At 35.5% G+C, this 9,760-nt stretch overlaps 1 pseudogene; it reads left to right on the top strand.

Moving 5' to 3' along the window:
- Positions 1–353: 353 nt before the first annotated feature.
- LOC122732203 lies at positions 354–9,209 on the top strand (annotated as a pseudogene).
- The last annotated feature ends 551 nt before the right edge of the window (positions 9,210–9,760 follow it).

Here is a 9,760-nt window from a genome sequence, read left to right as displayed (position 1 = left end):
TTCAGGGTCTTTGAGGATGTAGATATATTGGTAGCTAATTTAATGAAAGAAACTCAGGAGTCAGAGAGATGTGACAAAAATCAAAAGACAGCAGTGTGCTTTTGTTAGTGAAGAGGACATAGCCTATAGGAGAGAGGTATGGCTGATAGCTTTAAATGCTAGAAAAATTTCAGCTATTTCTATGATAGCCAATTTGTGATTATGGAGAGATCAATTTTTCATAGATCAATGCAGTTGGAAGCCAGATTGCAAAGTGTTGAGGAGATAACCAATAATAAAAGGTGGTGGATTAAATGAGTGCACGCCCCTTTTTTCTAGAAATTTACTTATGAAGAGGATACTGGCTTTAAGGAATGGAAGAATCACAGGAAGAAATTTTGAGAACAAGGGAAGAATTGATCCAGTTTCCAAACAGTACCGAAAGAGTAAGAGAGAGAGAGCTAGAAAGAGAGAGAGACCAAAAGACAGAGAGACAGAGAGACAAAGTGAGACAGAGAAACAGAGAGACATAAAGACAAAGATAAAGACAGAGAGACACACACAGAAATACAGAAAGAGATCGACAGCATCAGAGACATTGATATAGAGACACAGATAGAGACACACAGCAAGAGTGGAGAAGGAGGAGAAGGAGGAAGGTGAAGAGAAGGAGGAGGAGGATGGAATAAGTTTTTGCAGGTAGGAAAACATGGCACCAAGGGCACAGATAAAAGTATTATTCTTGGCAAGAAGTAGAGTCAACTTCTCCACTGTTAATAGAAAAAATAGAGGGCAAATGAAAATATTTTGAGATTTTTAGATGTGAAGACAAGGAAATGCATAAACCACAAAAGACCTCAAACTTCTCAGTAAAGTAGAAGGTGAGGTATTTTGCTGAGAGACAAAGGAATGTGTTAGGCAATGGAGTAAGAGGAGGAAAGTTGGAAGTCACTTTGAAGAATGTGTACACAACTAAACAGATGAATCAAAGAATTGCCAAGTACCTGTGAAGGCATACATATGGTTAAATGACATAAAATTGTCCTGGACTTCTAGTAAGTCCATAGTCACTTTAAGTTAATTGGGGTGTTACTATATTACTATTGTCATAGCCTGTCCCAATTCCAACCCACAAAGAAGATAACATATGCTTTTTTTCTCTTTTGTTTCTCCTCTCCTTTGAGTCATATAATGCAAAGTTCTATCTGCCAATAATTCTCCATTCAAGTATGAATCTTTGTCAAAAAATAACATTTCTAGGTTGAAGGAGAATGTCTCTGCACCTTGGCAATGAGGAAGGGCATTTCCACCTCTAACACTGACTTAAAGAAGAAAGTAGGTGAAGATAGAATGAAATATGAGGAAACGGTCATAGATATCTGTTAGAGAAAATAATAGAGACAATTAAATTATAGAGGTGAAAATAACATGCTCTATGTTGTTTTTTAAGAACTTGTTTGGTTATCTATTGCAAAACAGTCATCTTGCACCTGATAAAAGTTTGGGTCCTAGATCTGCAAATAGACGAGTGAGTATCATTGCAAAAGGAGCCAGTAAGATGTGTGATTTTCAAGTATTGTATTTATTTAGATTGAAGGTTCTTAAACTGTGGTTAATGACCCCCATATGGGGTCACATAACTGAAATTGGGAGTCACAAAAATTTGGCAACAATTAAAGGTTATGCAACAATATAAGGTCATGCATATACATGGGGTTGTATAAAAAAATTTCTTCAATGAAAAGGGGTGGTGAGTGGAAAAAAGTTTAAGAAGCCTTGATTTAGATGAACTAGAAAGTATTAGAAGATTAAATTCTCATGCAGGTTAGACTTTGCTTTGAAATACTAAATTTAGGAGGTGGAGCCAATATGGCAGAGAAAAGCAGCAACACTTCTGAGCTCTCCCCCAAACCCTATTCAAATACCTTTAAATAATTCCATCAAACAACTTCTGGAGCAGCAGAATGCAAAAAAGGATGGGGGGATATTTTCCAGCCCAAAACACCTTAGAAGTTTGGAAGGAAAGGTATGTCATACCCAGGTGAGAATGGAGCATAATCCAGGGCAGCAGGAGCCTAGGTCTGAGCAAACTAGGAGGAAGCCTTGGGAATCACTGAATCAGCAGCATCTGTGGCTGCTTCTGGAGCTCTCTGCTCCCAGATAGTAAGGGGGTTAAACAACTGATCAGAAGGAGACTAAAGAGGTCTCTTTACTGGCACTAATGCAACACTTTGTTGCTTTGCTCATACTCAGATCCTGGTGGCAGTCCTGGGTGGCAGTTCCAGGGTAAAGGTCTCTCACAGATGAGAATACAGACCAAGAGAACATTAAATGCACCTCACCTTAGATCATACCACTTAGGAGGAACTGAAAATTCGCAGGTCACTAGAAGAATCTCTGAAAATAGCTGTACAAAATCCCTAAAGTTTGGGACAGTGTGCCCTCCACCCTGGAAGCAGAGTGCTGCTTTAACAAAGAGATAAAAAATATCAATAAATATGCTGGGAAAATGAGGAAAAACATAAAAATAATTCTGACCATGAAAGTTACTAAGGTGAAAAGGAAGAACAAAACACAGATCAGAGGAAAACAATAAAATCAAAGTCTCTTCATTCAAAGCATCGAAGAAAAATATGAATTGGTCACATGCCCATGGGAGAGCTCTAAAAGGATTTCGAAAATCAAGTAAGAAAGGTAGAGGAAAAATTTGAAGAAAAATGAGAGTGATGCAAGAAAATCATGAAAAAAGAGACAATAGCATATTAAAAGAGACACACACACTGAAAGAAAATATCACCTTAAAAATAGACTACACTGGGGGCAGCAAGGTGGTGCAGTGGATAAAGTAATGGCTCTAGATACAGAAGGACCCAAGTTCAAATACAGCCTCAGGCACTTGACACTTACTAGCTGTGTGACCCTGGGCAAGTTACTTAACCCTCATACCGCTCCCCCCCCCCAAAAAATAAGACTAGACAAAATGATAAAAGTGGTACAAAAAGTCAATGCAAGAATTCCTTGAAAAGCAGAATTGGCCAAATGGAAAAAAGGGGCATAAAAATTCACTAAATGAAATAATTTCTTAAAAAGTAGAATTGATCAAAGAGAAAAAGAAGTTACAAAAGCTCAGTGAAGAAAATAATTCCTTAAAAATTAGAATTGAGCAAATAGAACCTAGTGACTTTATGAGGAATCAAGAAACAATAAAGCAAAGTAAAAAAAAAGAAAAAAATGGAAGACAATGTGAAATATCTTATTGGAAAAACATCTGACCTGGGAAATAGATAAATGAAAGCTAATTTTAAAATTATTGGGCTACCTGAAAGTCATGATAAAAAAAGGTCATGGAAATCATCTTTCAAGAAATTATCAAGGCAGACTACCCCAATTTTCTAGAACCAGATGGTAAAATAATAATTGAAAGAATCCACCGATCATATCCTGAAAGAGATCCCAAAATGAAAATTCCCAGGAATATCATAGTTAAATTCCAGAGCTCCCAGGTAAAGGAGAAAATATTGTAAGCAACCACTGAGAAATAATTCAAGTATTGTGGAACCACAGTCAGGATAACACAAGATTCAACAGCTTCTACATTTAAGGATCAGAGGGCTTGGAATATGATATTCCGGAGGGCAAAAGAGCTAGGATTATAACCAAGAATCATGTTCCAGCAAAATTGAACATAATCCTTTGGGGGGGATGACATTCAGTGAAATAAAAGACTTAAAAGCATTCCTGATGAAAAGACTAGAGCTTACTAAAAAAATCTGACTTTCATTTATAAGGGATTTAACAATTTAAATTGTTTATATTTCTACATGGGAAGGTGATACTTGTAATTCATAAAAACTTTCTCATTATTTGGGCAGTTAGAAGAAGTGTATATATAGAGAGGGTACAGGTATTTTTGGAAACTCAAAGTAGTGTATTTTTAATTTCTTCATGTGATGTATTGCTCCCTCCTGGGTTATGACAGATTGCAGTTGACCAGTCACACGGTATTACACTGCACATCAGACAAAGTATCATCATTCCAGTCATATTGCATTAAAAGTTGCCATATCATCCTGGCAATTTGTATTCAAATCTTTTGAAGGGCAATTTTCAAGTGGAGGATTAAAATATCCATCCTTGTCAAAAGACATTGAATGGGCATCAAACATTTACTGGCATATTTGGCTTATTTCCATTTTTGATGTTTACTATTGATTTGGCATATCTAGATAATATAAAAATATCTTAGTGTTGTAGAAAATAAAGAAAACAATTTATCTTAAAACATATACATAGTTTGTCCCAAAAAATCTTAGTGCAGTTTTAAATTATTAAAACTTTATATAAATTAAATATGTATACATTTATACATACAAATTTGAATAAATTATGTGCATTATTCTCTCTCTCTCTCTCTCTCTCTCTCTCTCTCTCTCTCTCTCTCTCTCTCTCTCTCTCTGTCTCTCTCTCTCTCTCTGATCCCAAAGTCAATTGCTATGGAATTCCCTCCACTCTAGTACTCTAGTACAGATCAATGCTCTGAGCTAATGTGAGGGGTGGTGTGGAGGTGGTATGAGAAGAGAGAAGAGACATCCAGTCTTTTCACTCTAGCAAGTCTTGTTAGGTATTTCTAACTTTCAACTAAAAGAGAGAAGATGGTTGATGACAACCTTATTCAAGTTGCCTGAAAGGAGAAAAGAGAAAAACAACATAAGTGGAGACAGCAAGCTCCATCATGACCCTATCCACAGCTTATTATACTCTAGAATCTGTGCTTTTCTCATGACCAACCTGGGAAGTTTCCAGGTTAAATATTATGCAATATTTGAAAGTTTCAATAACTTGAGAGACATACATTTTATAAGATGGTAATGATGGAAATATTGGTCTTCTTATACGAATCTTAATTTCCTTATAGGGAAGTAATCATAAAATATAGATAAATTTGAGGAAAATCAAGTTATGGTCCATTAAATTATTGCATAAAATATTACCTCTATTGAAATAACATTCAAACAATGATGGTTAATACATATTATCAGATATTTAAGATTAGTATAGGTATCAATTATTAAGTTAATTAACAATTATTTTTATTTTATTTTTTATTTATTTTATTTATTTTTGGTGGGGCAATGAGGGTTAAGTGACTTGCCCAGGGTCACACAGCTAGTGTCAAGTGTCTGGGGCCAGATTTGAACTCAGGTCCTCCTGAATCCAGGGCTGGTGCTTTATCCACTGTGCCACCCAGTTGCCCCAATTGACAATTATTGTTCATTTGAGTTTGGGAATATATATATATATATATATATATATATATATATATATATATATATTTTTTTTTTGGTGAGGCAATTAGGGTTAAGTGACTTGCCTAGGGTAACACAGGTAGTAAGTGTTAAGTGTCTGAGGCTGGATTTAAACTCAGGTCCTCCTGACTCCAGAGCTGGTGCTCTATCCACTGCGCCACCTAGCTGCCCCAAGTTTTGGAATGTTTTGAAAATTACTAGTTAGAACAATGGGCCAGCAAAAAAAGAATTAAATAATTGTTTGAATATGTAAGTAGATAGATGATTCATGAATATATATGCATGTATAGTTGTGTATGCATGTGTATTCACATACATGTGTGTACATATGTATATGAACATATATACATATATTTAGTCTTGTGTTGTTTCATTCACTTTCAGTAGTTTGCTATTTCCTTCTCTAGATCATTTAATAGATGAGGAATTACTAGCTGTGTGACCCTGGGCAAGTCACTTAACCCCCATTGCCCTGAAAAAAAAAATGCTTTCTTCATAATAGTCCAGATGGTAAAAAGTTTAATCATCCCCACATCCCTTTATTTGGGGGCAGATAGGTGGCGTAGTGGATAAAGCACTGGCTCTGGATTCAGGAGTACCTGAGTTCAAATTCATCTTCAGACCCTTAACACTTACTAGCTTTGTGACTCTGTGCATGTCACTTAACCCCCATAGCCCCACAAAAAATAATAGAAGAGGAAACTGAGGCAAAGAGAGTTAGTGACTTGTCTAGGGTAACACATCAAAAAAGTGTCTGAGGCCAGATATAAACTCATGAAGATTCATCTTCATGATTCCGAGCCCAGTGTTCTATCTACTGTGATGCCTAGCTGTTATGTATAAGTGTACACATATTTACACATTTGTGTATTATGCTTAAATATATAAATAGTATATATTTATATATATATATATACATATCTCTACATACATATACACATGTGTAAATATACTTCTAGCATCTTCTCTCCCCACTATTCTACAATGTATACTTGAATTCTTGTCAGAAAGGGAAGCAAGAGACTTTCTTTAGAGCGAGTGGGTACCAGGGTAGAATTATATCACTTTGTTCCATTAAATATCATTAGTCTAGAGAATGTGTTTTAACATTAAAGCCAAACTCTTAATTGCCATTTTCATTGAGGATCCAGTGCCCCAAGCTTTATATCCAAGCTTTTAATCCTTTCTCACCAAGTACCATTCTACAGTGAACATATAGTAAACAGCAAAAAAGAAAAAAAAAACATTTATTCAAGTAAATACAAAAACAGAAATCAGAGAACTTCTGCATTTGAGAATATCTGCCAGACAATAGAAATAGAAGGAATTCTCATCTTAGGAATGAATTCACTCAGCTCAAGGAATAGAGAGGCCCAGATCTCAACATGGGAAATTTCATGAAGAAAAAGCAAATAAGTAAGCAAACAAATAAATGAATAGATAAATGAAAGAATGGATTGGTGAATAAACATCCAGAAAAGGAAATAAATAAATGAGGGAGCAAATAAATAAATAGATGAATGAATACACAAATAAAATAAGCAATCAAGTAAATAAATGAATAAATAGATAGATAAAAAGATAAGTAGAAGGTAATTTTTTCAAGGTGGCCAGGACAGTTCAAGACAGGCATTATATAGTAGGTGGAGTTTGTGTTTGAGGGAGAGAAAAAAGAGAAAGAAGGAGGGAGACAGAGAGAGAGAGAGAGAAAGAGAGAGAGAGAGAGAGAGAGAGAGAGAGAGAGAGAGAGAGAGAGAGAGAGAGAGAAACGAGAACACAGGAATAATTTCATGTAAACTTTTTCACTGATCCTGTCACTCTTGGTGACTGTCTATTTAAGGGTTCCAAATGATGTCAGTGTCTAAGATGGTGCTTTTGCTATGTTTCTCTGTTATTTTCTCAAAGATATTAGCTGTATAATATATTACTGGCTGTAGCTACAACAAGCTCATGGGAACTTTGAAAACTTCAAAGGGAACTAAGTCAAAGACCATGAGGATCTCAATAATCATAAAATGATCATAAAAAGAAGATTTGAGCTTAAGTTATCAAACACATGCAAGAAAAAATAGATCAGGAAGGGAATAGACAAAATAATTAAGAAGGACAGACCCTATGATGCCAACTTCAGAAAACATGATTATTAACTCCAGGTTGACAATGGTACAAAATTTAGCTGCCATTGAATACATCCATTTTCTCTCCACTCTTGCCCTGGAGTCATGAGACTTTCATGCATTAAGGTCTTTCATTCAATCAAAAACATATAGTTTAAGGATACAAAGGACTTGGTGATGGTACCTCCAGAAGTTTCATGACTACAATTTAGAGTGAAATAACCCCTAGTGCAAACAGCAAGAAATGATGTTTTTAGCAAGAAAAACATAATTGGGAGAAAAATCTGTGCATGTGTTTTAATGTTTAAAAAACTTTAAACCAGCGGCTCACCACCATCCCTGTACTCTACTTCCCTCCTTCCCCTTGCTGGACAAAACATGGGCAGAAGATACAATTTTGCAGCACTATTTCAAAGGTCATAAAACTGTGGTGACCAGTGTGGATTTCAACCCCAGTGCTAAACAACACTCAGGCCTTTTTGGGATAACTTTCTTATGCTATGGGATTTAAAAACAAATTCATCCTATGGGATTTTATTTTATTTTTTCATGCTATGGGATTTAAACCACAACCTAAAACTTTTTACTATGTGGATCACAAGGATGTTGTGACCAGTGTATAGTTTTCTTCACTTGGAAACTTAGTGGCATCTACTTCATTAGACAGGACTGTTAGACTAAGAATTCCTAATAGATTTTCTGAAAAACTAATAGGTTCATGTAGTAAGGATAAGACAGTTAAAATATTGGATACAACAAATAAACTGGGCATTAAGAGTTTCACAGACTCTGAAGGGTTTGTGAACTTCATGTGTTTTAACTCCTGTGGTATGTGTATAACTTCAGCTGCTTCTGATCATACAGTGAAACACTGGAATATAAGAGTAAACAAGTTACTTTGGAATTAACCAAGTTCACAGTGGTGGTCAACTGTTATTTCTTCCTTCAGATAATTATCTCATCATTGCCACATGTAATGGTACTCTTTTTTTTTTTTTGAGTTGGTCAATGAGGGTTAAGCGACTGCCCAGGGTCACACAGCTAATAAGTGTCAAGTGTCTGAGGCCAGATTTGAACTCAGGATCTCCTGAATCCAGGGCCAGTGCTTTATCCACTATGCCATCTAGCTGCCCCCTAACGATACTCTTAAGATCTTGAGTCTGACAGAAGTATGATTCATATATACACTTTAAGGACATACAAGACTCATGTTTGCCATTTCCTTTTCAAAAGGTGGCCAACAATTCACATTTGGGGTACTGATGCTCATATTTTTATTGTGGAAGACAAATTTTGGTGAAATGAATTGTAATGATCTTCAGGGGGAAAACACATCAAAAGGTTATATTTTGATGGCCCACCTCATCTTCTTGCTATCTACCCAAGAACTTCTCATCAGCAGGATAGAAAACTTGATTAAATTGAGATTAATCCCAAGCTTGAAGTGATAAATTTACAGCGTTCTGATCCTCTTATTGTAATAATCTTCCTTCCCAATTTTAGAATTTAACAGGAATTCCAAATGTAATGAAATGCTGCCAGAAGACAGAAATTCACACTTCTTGAATTATGTGTTAATCCTTTCTTCATCAGTAAGCTACACAGTAAACATGGAGAAGAAACCAGAAGACAAGGGCAACAGACTTTTCATTGTTCCTGATGGACAGAAAAGTATCTCATTTACTGTAACCCATGCCTTGGAACACATTGTGGGACAGTGAACATCTTAAACTAGACCATATCTATTCTGAAGCAGGAACTGACATTGACAGAATATAAATTGAAAGACTGCCTAGAAAATCTATAGATGATTTTTAAGTGAGAACAGAGAAGCTGAATAGAAAGTTTGATTAGACATACCAATAAACTCCTGTTTATAGGAACTTACAAAGGTAATAGGCAATACTTCTTTTAATTAAAAAAAAAGCAAACCATTACAGCACTACTGAAGTCTGAGCATCAGCGCAAAACCAAACAGAAAAACAAAAATCATAATATAAGGACTAATGTAAACATTTACAGAGATGTCACTCATGGCTAATTGAAAATATTGACACATGGGATTTTTTTTTTTTACTTAATTTATAAAAGTGTGACTTATTTCTTATGTTTGTAAGTGAATACGAATTTTCCCCTGTGTTATTCAAAATGAAAGTTCTCATTTAGAAGCTTGATCCTTCAGGTTAGGAGGCCACTCTTTGGATATAAATTAATCATATCACATCAGCTATAACTCCTTTAAGCATTGACTGTGGTTCCAAAGAGAGAGCAGAGCTGAAGGACTCATTGGATTCAAGAGATAATTAACAAATCCAAGGAGTAGGTTACTTACCCGGTGCAATATACTAATTTCCATTC

Source organism: Dromiciops gliroides, chromosome 6, assembly GCF_019393635.1.
Source record: "Dromiciops gliroides isolate mDroGli1 chromosome 6, mDroGli1.pri, whole genome shotgun sequence".
Taxonomy (NCBI): Eukaryota; Metazoa; Chordata; class Mammalia; order Microbiotheria; family Microbiotheriidae; genus Dromiciops; species Dromiciops gliroides.
Note: the sequence above shows the minus strand (reverse complement) of the source record. Positions and strands in the feature narration are given on the sequence as shown.